The 12,247-nt window shown below is 46.8% G+C and overlaps 1 long non-coding RNA gene across 1 annotated transcript in view; it reads left to right on the forward strand.

The window, feature by feature from the left end:
• The first annotated feature begins 220 nt into the window (after positions 1-220).
• LOC144166284 (uncharacterized) overlaps positions 221-12,247 on the forward strand; it is an 86,610-nt gene continuing 74,583 nt past the window's right edge. Inside the window, exons 1-2 of the long non-coding RNA XR_013321623.1 lie at positions 221-379; positions 6,495-6,604. This is a non-coding gene — a long non-coding RNA (uncharacterized LOC144166284). The remainder of the gene's footprint in view (positions 380-6,494; positions 6,605-12,247) is intronic.

A 12,247-nucleotide genomic window follows, 5' to 3' on the forward strand; every position in this document is an offset into this window, starting at 1 on the left:
TCACGGTGCACTTCCCCGAATACCCAGTGCTATTGTACCAACCTAACGTAATTCAAGTGGCAGCAATCGACGGAAACCTGGACGCCATGCGCACCTGCGTTTGCTTTGGCGGGCATCGAATATACAACATTCCGGGATCATGCATCGCATCGCTCTCATTGTCTGCGCGCCCATTCGAAGTTACCTCGGAAAATTCGAGTACGCAGTTGCCGTTTTGAAGGAGAGCATTCCGGTTGCGTAGACACTGCTCCTCATTCCAGAGTGAAATTGCTGCGAAGCCATGAGTCAGGGTTTCATAAACCTAGCCTCCCTTTCTCTTAAGCAGGCCTCGATGCTCATTCCTGAGAGGCAGAAAGGAGGGCTGCATCAGTTCTTCACGGTGAGTACAAAATGGCCCCCCGCAGGCCACGCCACCTTGACCTTGTGGAATGTTGCAACGCCGCCTTTGCATACTCCACAACCTGACGACACATTGTGCACGGAACAGCAGGATTTCGGGAGTTGGGTGCTTACTCGTTTCACCATAGGGTAGTCTCTATAAGCATAGAAAGTCAACATTATTAAGGCAGCAACCTTAGGATAGTACTGTTGAAGACTATGGGAAATAGCGTGATGGTGGGGCGTTTGACTTCAGGCAGACACGTGTGCGAATGCGACGCGTTTCTGCAGGCGTGTTTTCAGTGTTCAAAATCGTCCCCATAGTCTTCATGCGGGCTCCTGGCCGGTGTCGGAGGAGTTTACGTGCGGACACGCATCCCTCCCCGCATACGCTTCAGGCCCATTAGTTATGGTGGTGCTTGTTTGACTGCGGTTAGTAGCCACAACGTTTCAATTTTTGGTTGTGACGGGCATAGACGACACTGCACGTGTCTCTGTGTACTGAGGTTTTGAAAAAAATATCGGCACTCCTAACTCCTTACCTAATTAATGGCTAATGGCGGTAGTTGTATTTTTTCTGGAACCTGTTATATGCACGTCCACCAGTCGAAAGAGGGCACACCCATCTTAACGGCCCGATTGTATATTATTCAGTTTAAATCGAGCTTAGTCACTCCTATTTCGCCATACGCATAGAGACTTGCGGTGGCATCCCTGCTTTCCACCGTTCTAAACAGGTGTCTGCGGTATGAACAGTAAATGGCTTCATCATCACCATCATCATCATCACCAGCCTATCTACGCCCACTGCCGGGCAAAGGCCTCGCTCATTATTCTCCAATTATCTCGGTCCTGTGCCAACTGTGACCAATTTATCCCCGCAAACTTCTTGATCTCATCTGCCCATCTAACTTTCTGTCGCCCCCTGCAACGCTTGCCATCTCTAGGGATCCACTCTGTTACCCTTAATGACCAGCGGTTATCTTGCCTTCGCATTACATGCCCTGCCCACGTCCATTTCTTCTTCTTAATTTCTACTATATATGGCTTATAGGGGCTTATTGAATGCTTTGTTATATTTTGCTTCTTTTTACCTTTACGCACCCTCAACAACGTGTTATAGTAACGTATATAAGCAAACAGTATGTTTTGGACACTTAAAAAACCAGTTAAGGCTTTGTAGAGCGCTCGAACGCCAGCGACAGCTTCCAGAAGACGGACTGGGTTCTGCGTGCTTCCGAGCAACATTTACAAGACTCTGCTACGGGGGCATGCAGATTATCACCGCTGTCACCTCCGAACATGTCAAGCACAGGTTAATTTTATTTTCGTCTCCTTTAGATGTGATACAGGGCCAGTGAGATGTTGGTAGCCACTTGAAGCGCGTACAACGAATGCGGCTTCATTTGGAATATACACACACTAAAAATCTTTATTGAGTGTGGGATTTTTTACAACTCGTGACTACAACTTGTCCTTGTAAAGCAATATAAGCCACACAAAACGTTCAAAATACTGCCAAGCTCCATATCGTTAACTATATGCACAGTCACGTGTTTTAGCGGAATCCAAGGGACGAAAAAAAACCTGTTTAATAATAAGTTTGCGCAAGTCGGGAAGAAACAGAATAGCTCGTGCAGGAATGAAAAAAGCAGTGTATCGTCAGAAATGCTAGAGGCGTTCTTGCACACTTCAGCCAGGTAGACCTACTTCACCCAACTAGATGGCAAATCCACTGCTATGGCGAAGGACATCGCGGGGAGAGTGTATCTCTTAGCTATTGCTTAGTCAGACTGCAAAATCAGATCAAGGAATGAAGGTATCAGTAATCAAACCCACACACAAGCAGCGCGTTCTTGATTTCAACAAACTGGGGATTAGTCGGGAGCCGCATTTTTTGGTACAGACAGCAAGCAGTTTACAAAAGGTAAAGTACGTTATTTCAATAGTGTCGCATCTGCTAAGGCCGCCTCATTTCAGTTTGTGCTAGTTTATGCAGGACCTCTGTTCATATGGTGACTTGTAAAAGACGCGTTTAGCGGCAGGCACTCTTGCCCTATAATTCCGTCACCGTGATCCTCGCGGTGGATATGTGTAGCACATTTTAAGTGCCTGCCAGTGCTAACCTCAGGATAACACGACTCAGCCTTAAATACTTTGTCATGTGTCACCCCTGGAAATAATTTTGTATTTTCTCCCGTATTTCTTTCGTAAAACGTTGACGAAATTAGTGCCACATTTCTTGTCCACGGTAATGACTATCACCTGAGGTACGATACTGCCAAGCGTAACTTGAAGGCTTTCAGGTTTGAAAGCTTCCGAGATCATGTAAGCGCAGGAATTACCAGCTGCATTACAGTGTATAACCGCAGCATGACCATATAAGAAAGCGATGCTTACAGAGTGCAGTGAATTTACAATCAGGTTGATGCACACGGCGGCTTCTGGACACTGGTCCGTAACACGCACCTGGCGCTTATTCATGCCGAATGTATCATACATTGATCAGGTTAGTAACGTTAGCATGTCCGTAAATAAACCGCATTTGCGAATAGGGTGACCGCTTCACATTACTATCAATTTCAAACGACGCAAACGGTACGTTTGGGTAGTGCACTTGCCCCAAAAGCAGCGGCGACCGTGGGGGTGGGGCGGGGGGGTCAGCTGTTTTCAAAACAGGTCGTTAAAATGATTTCAGTGGCTCCTCTACAGGCAGCACTAGAGGTGTGCAATCTACATTAAACAGTATTCATGCTTTTAGTTTCTATACTTCATGGTATTCCACATTATACCTACCTTATCGTCTACCTAAAATTCTTTCATCTAGCAAAATCAACCTTAAAAAAATGAGCCACCAACTGCCTTTACACATTTTATTCCGTGTTATTCCACCTTACTCCGTCTTGCTCAGCTGAAGCTACCTTTTTACACCAGCCGCCCTAGGGTAACCCACCTTAAAATCCACCTGCGACTACTACTCTATTGTCGTCATCCTGTTTGTGTTCGCTAGAGGATGATTGCCTCTCCCACCATTTTATTGAAATCTACTGTGCGCTACATGAGACCAACTTTTTTCCAAAGTATTCGTTGTGCAAATCTCAATGTAGCAATCGGTCGACCCTACTGAGTTTACGGTATACAACCAGCCACTGTATTAAGAGTATCGCGAACCGACCGGATCTCTATAAAGGCAATGACGTGACAGGTCCATTTCCAATTTCCTCGCTTGATTTGGCCAACAATGCCTTCCACACCAACCCTGTTCCACAATGCACAGAGGTGTTCTGTTATCCCTAAAAGGGAACCCGAGCATTCCTCTTCATAGTCCATTCAGCACACCTAAGTTTCCTGTTAAGTCGGTTAGTGATATCCCAAGTATGTGCCTAGCACACTATTGCTGAAACATGGCGTTGGTTATATACCCGCCTTTTGAGGGACAGATGAAGCTTACTTCTCGTGATATTCCAATTTCTACCAAAAGCAGCGCATGAACACTTAACTGCCCGAATTCGGTTTCATTGTGTGGTAAATACCAGTAAAGTATTCTGTGACCTAGTTTGAACTCCGTACGTTCGCATAGAGCGGTATTTTAGTAAAGCCGTTCTGAAACACGCCGCACCAGCCCTCGGAGCACCTAGTGGATGTCGCCTAACTAGTCTCCAGAGCAGGTAACTCCCGTATGTGACGTCGGAGCCAGTGCTCTCGTCGCACGCGCCGTCCCTTTTAAGTAGCCCTTTTCGTGCAGCCCCATGTGAATCTGCAGCGTAATTTTTGTCTCAATCATTATTGTTGATCTCACGCGTTTCCGAAACCCAAGAAGTTAAAGGGTCTCTGGGTGAGAGCGACAGAGCGCCTGGCCGGGCGATGCGAGGTCATACGCCGTTTGTGAACGATTGTCCAGCATACCAGAATGGCTGATAACTCGCGAAAGCGGCAGCAGGATCTCGGTTGCCTTTACGAGCACGCGAAATAGGAGTGCGGCTGATGCCAAACCGCTGTTGTCGCGACTTCTAGCTCTAGATTGACAAATACAACTCAAGAATACACCAGATTGGTTAAGTCTGGGCGCTATCCAAGCAATCATGAAGTCAAATCAATAAATGAACTACATTGCAAGGACTGCGAAATTAAACAATAGTCGGAAACAATCGACGTCTGTTTATGTTCCAGAAGTGGGTGGTTCCTCGAGGAAAATTCGCTTTTCGTGGCTTGAATGAAGTCTGTCTGGTCAATTCTGGAGTTACTAACAAAGTATCGCTCACTCACCGATTGAAAGGCGTAATTCTGACGCTTCGGATCCGATACAAGATCCCTAGTTTATAGTGAGCTATGGCGAACTAGATTTGTGAACCTCATGGTGAATAAGAATCTCCTATGGTACCCAAAACTTTTAAATTTGGCTTTTGACTTGGCCAGATACCAGATTTCTCACATTAAAAGCTACCTTGGCAGCTTCGCGAAGCCCGAGGAGTGTTGTCCAGTACTTTGAATCGTCTGTGCGAAGTGTAAAGCCTACCAAAGTGTTAATTTCAAATTTGAAATTCAAATCAGTTTCATTTATTTATGGACTAACATGTCACGTTGCACGGAGTGTGGTCAAAAAGCCAGCACAGGCGCTGGTTTGACGAGGACCATACCCCGTGCACACACATCGGCGGCAGCGCAGCACTGCCGGCCTCTAATTAAAAAACAAGGTTCATATGATACAAAAAATGAACAGAAACAAGTCCAACCTCAAAAGACCAGCCAAGTGTAAAAAATAAAAGAAACACATGAAAGAACATGAAAGAAAAGGGAAACAAATGAGCAGACCAATTTCTAAATGGTGCAGTATACCATGCACAGTTGATACGAAACAAATATGCACGTTATTTTCATCCTAGAGAATTTCACAACTTGCGCCATGGTGCAACCTAAAAACAAGCGCGAATGAATGTATACCGATAACATGTATGCACATGGAGCACAAGAGCGGCAAATCAACATTGTAATGCTTCCATGATTTAAGCGTTAAGATTTTGCATAGCTATACTTAGTTTAAGTTGTAAGGCAGCTGATATTGCGCTCGTTGCTTTGCGTAGTTTGTCCTGGAGAGGGGATAAGCCAATGCAGGATGCTACGGAGCGCTCGAGTTGTGTTTTTTGTTAATTTAGCAGTATCGTCTAACAACCTGCTGTGAGCCTTCATTTCCTTTATGTAGTATCGTAGAAGTATATGTGAATATAGGCGTTTAATTGGAATCATTTTTAGATCGCGGTATAGATCCATAGGCGGCGAGTGACGATAGCCACGCAGATACTACTATTTACTTTCTACAGAACATGGGCCAACACCTTCAATGCTGCTTTTGCACACCATTCTGTTCTTGGCGCTGCGAAAACGTGTTCTGCATTGAATGATACATTTGTAATATTTTCACACCCGTTGGTTAACTTGGGGCGTGTTTACGCATTCCAGGTATGCATTACAATGTGGTGAGGATGTGTTGTGTGGAATGTGCGGGAGCAGACAACAGGGCAGGGAAAGACAGCGCGCGAAAGCAGCAGATGACAATCAGCGAGGGTTAGAGAGTAAAGTTTCGGGGAAAGATTGGGAGAAACGTTTTAAGCATTGAGACGTACAGTTCTGAAGGCATGATTTGACCACTGTAAGTGCGTTTTGCATCTTTATGTAGCAGCAAACACAATTACGAAGCGTTTTCATCCCTGCTGCGTTTTACTAGCCCAATTCCTTCAGACATTTTCCATACGGCGCACTTTTTCAGAATCCACTTTATTAGGGAATTCAGTTAAGTGAATAGGAATCCATTTAATTATTAGGGAAGCGTAACCTGAGCCCTTCATTTGCGCGGATCCATGCGACGCTATTTTGTCAGTTATTACCTAATCATATCAGAAAACGCACTAGGTCATCAACACAGTATAACGTGTAATATTTGACTCATTTATTTATATCAATGAAATGTACTGCCATGGTTCAACCAGAGCTTGTACACGTGTCGAGGGAGACAGTCATGAAGGCAATAAAAATGCTCAGAAAATCAAGCACTAAATTAGTCATACCCTCGACACCTATGTCTTTACAATGCATAAAAGTCGGGTAATTTTTTTTCTCAGAATGGATGGGACATCAGCGATAACTCATACCTGGTTATGGAGCTCCCTGGATCGATGATTAATAAAAGCGTTTTCACGTTCCTATTTTACAACAAGAAAGACACACAAACGTAAGTATGACCATTACTTACAAAGAAATTATGTGAGTTGCGTCCAGTAGAGATGAAAATGAGGTTGAAGCTCATGTACAGCCTTAGCAGAGGCAGATCTCCGCTCGCACCCTTGCCCTATGCTCGATACTTAAATTAATGCAAAGAAGCCGAATATTCTCTTTCAAGAATTTACAAGTGTATTTTCTTTTTATGTGACTTCGTAGCTACCTGTAGCGGCCACACTTATGTTCTGCACCTTCGACTCATATATTGAGATAACCTGCACCAACGTACCAGGCACGAAGAGCCAGAGGCACAACCCAAGCCACATTGGCTGAGAAATCAAAAGACTCTAGAACAGCTGCCAAACGCTCCTGGCATGAAGTCACTGCCACTCAAAAATCTTTTCAAAAAATATTAGTGGTGGAGCCACCAGCGCGACACTCCTCCACATTATTTATCGATTCATTTCTTTACAATCAGAAATACCGAAGCCGCGTTACCGTCACGGCAGTGTTGGGTACAAAGTGCTGCACATTGAAGAAAGGCAAAAAATGTTTAGTACCCTTCCACTCTGTGAATAAAAACGAAAGCAACCACGTTGCTTTGCACTTTGCAATTGAGCATACTTCGTAGCCAATAAGCTCCATAATCTTGAAAAAGACGCGCTTTATTCTAGCGGACGAACATGGGCCGAATGTCACCTTCCTGCGTGGTAGGTAACTTAGTGTTTGTGTAGCTCACCAACCCAATTTGCTCGACCACTGATGACACTGGACATGTCACATTGGGCCGTTTGATGTCCCAGTTTGACATGGCCCAAAAACGCAAGTTTTTGGGCCATGTCGTCAACGCCGCGGGAGTCCGGCCTGATCCGGCGAAAACTTCTGCAATAGCGAACTTCCCAAGACCAACAGATAAGAAGGGCGTGCGGATATTGCTTGGACTACGGGCATACTATACGCGCTTCGCCGCAAACTTTGCCCGCACTGCAGAGCCGCTCACCCGCTTGACGAAAGATAGCACCCCTTTCAGCTGGAAAAATACCCAAGAAACAGCCTTCTGCGAGCTGCAACAGTGCCTGCAAAGCCCGCCTGTGCTCGCGCATTTCGACGAAAACGCCGAAACGGAAATGCACACGAATGCCCGTGATATAGGCTTGGGTGCCGTCCTCGTACAAAAGCAAAGCGGGTGCGAGAAAGCAATCGCCTTTGCCAGCCATGGTCTGTCAAAGGAAGAAAGAAACTACTGAGCCTCTGAGAATGAGAGCCTGGCGATAATATGGGCCATTTCAAAATTTTGCCCATACGTGTATGGAAGACCATTCAAGGTTGTGACAGACCGCCATGCGCTGTGTTGCCTCGCCAAATTGAAGGAACCCTCTGGCCGTCTTGGATGGTGGAGCTTGCGCCTGCAGGAATTCAACGTTAGTTTCGTCTATAAAACTGGCAGGAAACACTCCGACGCCGACAGCCTGTCCCGTGCGCCCATCGACCTATCACCGCAAGACTCCGATGAAGACAGCACGTTCTTCGGAGTCTTGACTGGGAGCGAGCTAGCCGCCCAGCAGCGTGCCGACCCCGATCTACTCGTCATGATCGACTACCTCCATCGCCGTGCCAAGGTCCTTCAAACGCAACTTACCTGCATTCAGCCTGACAAACTCCGTCCTTGTGAAGAATTTCAGCCCCGGAAGGAGAGCGAATTATCTTCTTGTCCTCCTGGGAGATATACGTGACGAAAGTTTGGAAGCATGCCACGACGACCCGTGTTCTGGACATCTCGGCACAGCTCGCACAATTGGGAAAGTCAAGATGAAGTACTACTGGCCCCTCCTTGCATCCGTCGTCACCCACTACGTGCCGAGCTGCCTTGACTGACAGCGATGAAAAACGCCGCCGACGAGACCCGCCGGACTTCTGCAGCCGATCGCCGTCACATCTAGGCCCTTCCAACACATTGGAATGGACCTTCTGGGCCCGTTCCATACATCCCGATCCGAGAACAAGTGGATTGTTGTAGCGACACACTGCATGACGCACTGCGAAGAGACCGCCGCTCTTTCGAGGAGGACTGCACAAGAAGTCGCAAAGTTGTTCATAAGCCAAGTTGTGATGCGACATGGAGCGCCCGAAGTACTAATCACGTACCGCAGAACGGCCTTTACTGCGGAGCTGATGCAAGGGATATTACGCTAGAGCAATACGGATCACCGAAGAACGATGGCGTACCACCCCCAAACGAACGGACTCTCGCAACGCCTGAACAAGACAATCGCTGATATCCTGTCAATGTACGTCGACGCTGAACATAAGACTTGGGATGAAGTGCTCCCGTATGTCACCTTTGCGTACAATACGGCTATCCAGGATACTACGCAGACGACGCCATTCGAGCTTCACTACGGAAGACGGCCGGCTACGATGCTCGGCGACATGTTTCCGCACGTAGAAGACGACGACCTCAACGCCGACGTCGAAGGATACCTTCAGCGTGCGGAGGAGGCCCGCCAGCTGGCTCGAGTTCGTAAAGCGGACCAGCAGCTGGGGCATGCCAGGCCCTACAACCTCCGACGCCGAGACGCTGAGTACTACGCTGGGGATCGTGTGTGGGTTCGGACTCTCATCCGTCGACGCGGACTAAGTGAGAAGCTTCTGCGACGGTATTTGGGACCCTACCAGATTCTACGACGTGTTGCCCACCTTACCTAGGAGGTGATCCCCGATGGTGATTCCAGAACATCACGACTACGCACGCGGCCCGAAGTCGTCCACGTGGATCGCTTGAAATCTTACTATGTGAGATGACGGACTTTTTTTGTTGTTGTTCGTTCGGACTGTCTTTATTTTAGCATCGGGTCAATGCACTCTTAGACGGGGGGTAATTGTACGAACCAGGTATGGGTTTGTTTATTTAATATTTGTTTTTACTGCCGGGCCACGCCCGGCTGTGTTATCTGCATTCCAAGCTAAGCGCGTCTTCTATTCTTTACTTTTATGCTGCATAGCTATCACATTCACATAAGCAGGCTGTTTCGCCCTAACGTCACTAGCCCAGAATACTCTTCTGCAATTACAAAGTTCTGGATGTGAATCGACGGTTCCATAAACACTTGTGCCGAAAGATAAAAGCGTGCAGAGCAGACTCCGCGGCATTCCACCTCCGACGCTCGTTTGTGTACGTCACTTTGCTGACTGCTGCTTCGCCGCCCGTGTATTATTGGAGTTGTTAGGGGAGCACAAGATCGCTCCGATAAACTTGTTTTTCTTGAAGACAACTACATCGTCTTTGGAAACGTGACAATATGCTGACATAATGATTTTGAAATCTAAATAAATAACATGATCTTTACAGAACCGCTTAGATTTCAATGCACGTACTGCGCTTCCGGAATCTGTCAACGTGATGGACTTAGGAATTTTATTATGAATGGTGTGCTTTCAAACCAGAAAAATGCTATAGGCTTCAGCCGTAAAAATGCTGCATCTCGATTTTAGGGTGTGAGATACCCTAAGATATTGTCCGTGCGTAGCACACGACATGTTAAGCGCTGTTTTTGACGCGTCGCTAAAAAATTCTGCACACTTGTATTTCTCTTGAAGGAACAACAAATGCTGAAGAATAGCAGTTGTGGGTATTCGTTTTTTAACAACCGCTACAAAAGACAAGTCGCACCACAGGGGCGAAGCTGCCATGGTGGTAAAAAGTTGGAAATGGTTGATTTGTACGTGTCTCAAAAGGTCAGATAATTCTGATGCTTTCTGTTTCACTCTTTGCGAGAACAGAGCAGAGATAGATGGACGATTTAGAAGTTGGGACATGGGTGTATCAGAAATAAAAGGTTGGAAAAAATGGTGGGTTATTGATGATATTTTAAAAGCGAAAGAAGATTGGTGTATGTTCGCCTATGATCTAGGGACCATTTATCACACTCGGCTTATAGGCTTTGTACGGGGCTAGTATGGAAAGCACCCGACGCAAGGCGAAGCCCCAAGTGAAACACTGGGTCTACAATTTTCAGGGTTGTTTTTTATGCCGACCCATAAACCACACTCCCATAGTCCATGCGGAATCCCGCCAAGCTTGTGAAGACACTAAAGAAGAGTTGCACTGTCTGCACCATAGGAATGGTGTGAAAGGACCTTAAGAATGTTTATTGCTATGAGGCATTGTCTAAGTTGTTTTATGTGAGGGATTAATATGAGTTGCTCGTCTAATACGACGCCAAAAAATTGTGTTCCTTTTATACAGGAATCAAGCCACCATTCAATTTAGTTTCAGGGTCGGGCTGGATACCGCGCCTCTTTGAGAACAAAACCGAGGTACTCTTTTCAGCATTAAGCCTCCAACCGTTTTGATCTGCCCAGCGAGCAAGCTAGTTTACCGCAAGCTGGACCTGAGTTCATATATGGATATATTACACGATTCAAGCGATATTTGTACGTCGTGGACCTACATCGAAGAAGAGATTGTTGGTGGCAATACCTTCCGAACCGAATTTATTTCGACTATAAACAAGGTGCAGCTCAAAACGCCACCTTAAGGCACGCCATTATCCTGCACGTGAGCGTTTGAAAATTCTGAACAAACTCTGACACGAAATGTTCCTAAGGACAGGTAACTGGACCGAGTGTTCAGCATGCCCAAGACGGCAAGAGGGGTCATTGAAATTTCCGAGGCAACACAGCGCATGGTGGTTTGTCACAACCTTGAATGGTCGGCCATACACGTATGGGCGAAGTTTTGGAATCACCCATATAATAGCGAGACACTCTTTCTCAGGAGCTGAATAGTTTTTCTCCTGCTTCGGTAGACCACGGCTGGCATACGCGATTACTTTCTCGCAACCGCATTGCTTTCGGACGAAGGTGGCACTTAAGCCTACAGCAATGGCATCCGTGTGCATTTCCGTTTTGGCGTTTTCGTCGAAATAAGCGAGCACGGGTGGGTTTTGCAGGCGTTGTTGCAGCTCGCAGATTGCTTCTTATGTGGCGTTTTTCGAGCTGAAATGGGTGCTATTCTTCGTCAAGCGCGTGAGTGGCTCTGCAATGCGTGCGAAGTTAGCAGCGAAACGCCGGTAGTATGCGCACAGTCCGAGAAATCTTCGCACGCCCTTCTTGTCTTTTGCTCTTGGGAAGTTCGCTATGGCTGAAGATTTTGCCGGGTCAGGCAGGACTCCTGCGGTGTTGACGGTGTGGCCAAAAAACTTGAGTTCCTCGCACGCGAAACGGCACTTCTCGGGCTTCAGCGTTAACCCCGACGTACGAATGGCCTGGAGTACAGACTCCAACCTTGCAAGGTGTTCGTCGAAAGTCCGGGAGAATACCACAACATCGTCGAGGTATACGAGGCAGGTGTGCCACTTCAGGCCAGCTAGCACCGTGTTCATGACTCTTTGAAATGTTGCTGACGCCGTGCACAGCCCAAAAGGCATCACCTTGATCTCATAGAGGCCGTCCGGGGTTATAAGTGCGGTCTTCTCACGGTATCTCTCATCCAATTCAATTTGCCAGTAGCGGTCTTCAGATCCATCGATGAAAAGTACTTCGCGTTGCAGAAGTGGTCGAGGGCGTCGTCGATTCGGGAGAGCGGGTACATGTCCTTTTTGGTGATTTTTTTCAGTCGCCTGTTGTCAACACAGAACCTTATTGTGCCGTCTTT

This window comes from Haemaphysalis longicornis, unplaced genomic scaffold (genome assembly GCF_048455015.1).
Source record: "Haemaphysalis longicornis isolate Haplotype H1 unplaced genomic scaffold, Haemaphysalis longicornis Haplotype H1 scaffold_166, whole genome shotgun sequence".
NCBI classification, from domain to species: Eukaryota; Metazoa; Arthropoda; class Arachnida; order Ixodida; family Ixodidae; genus Haemaphysalis; species Haemaphysalis longicornis.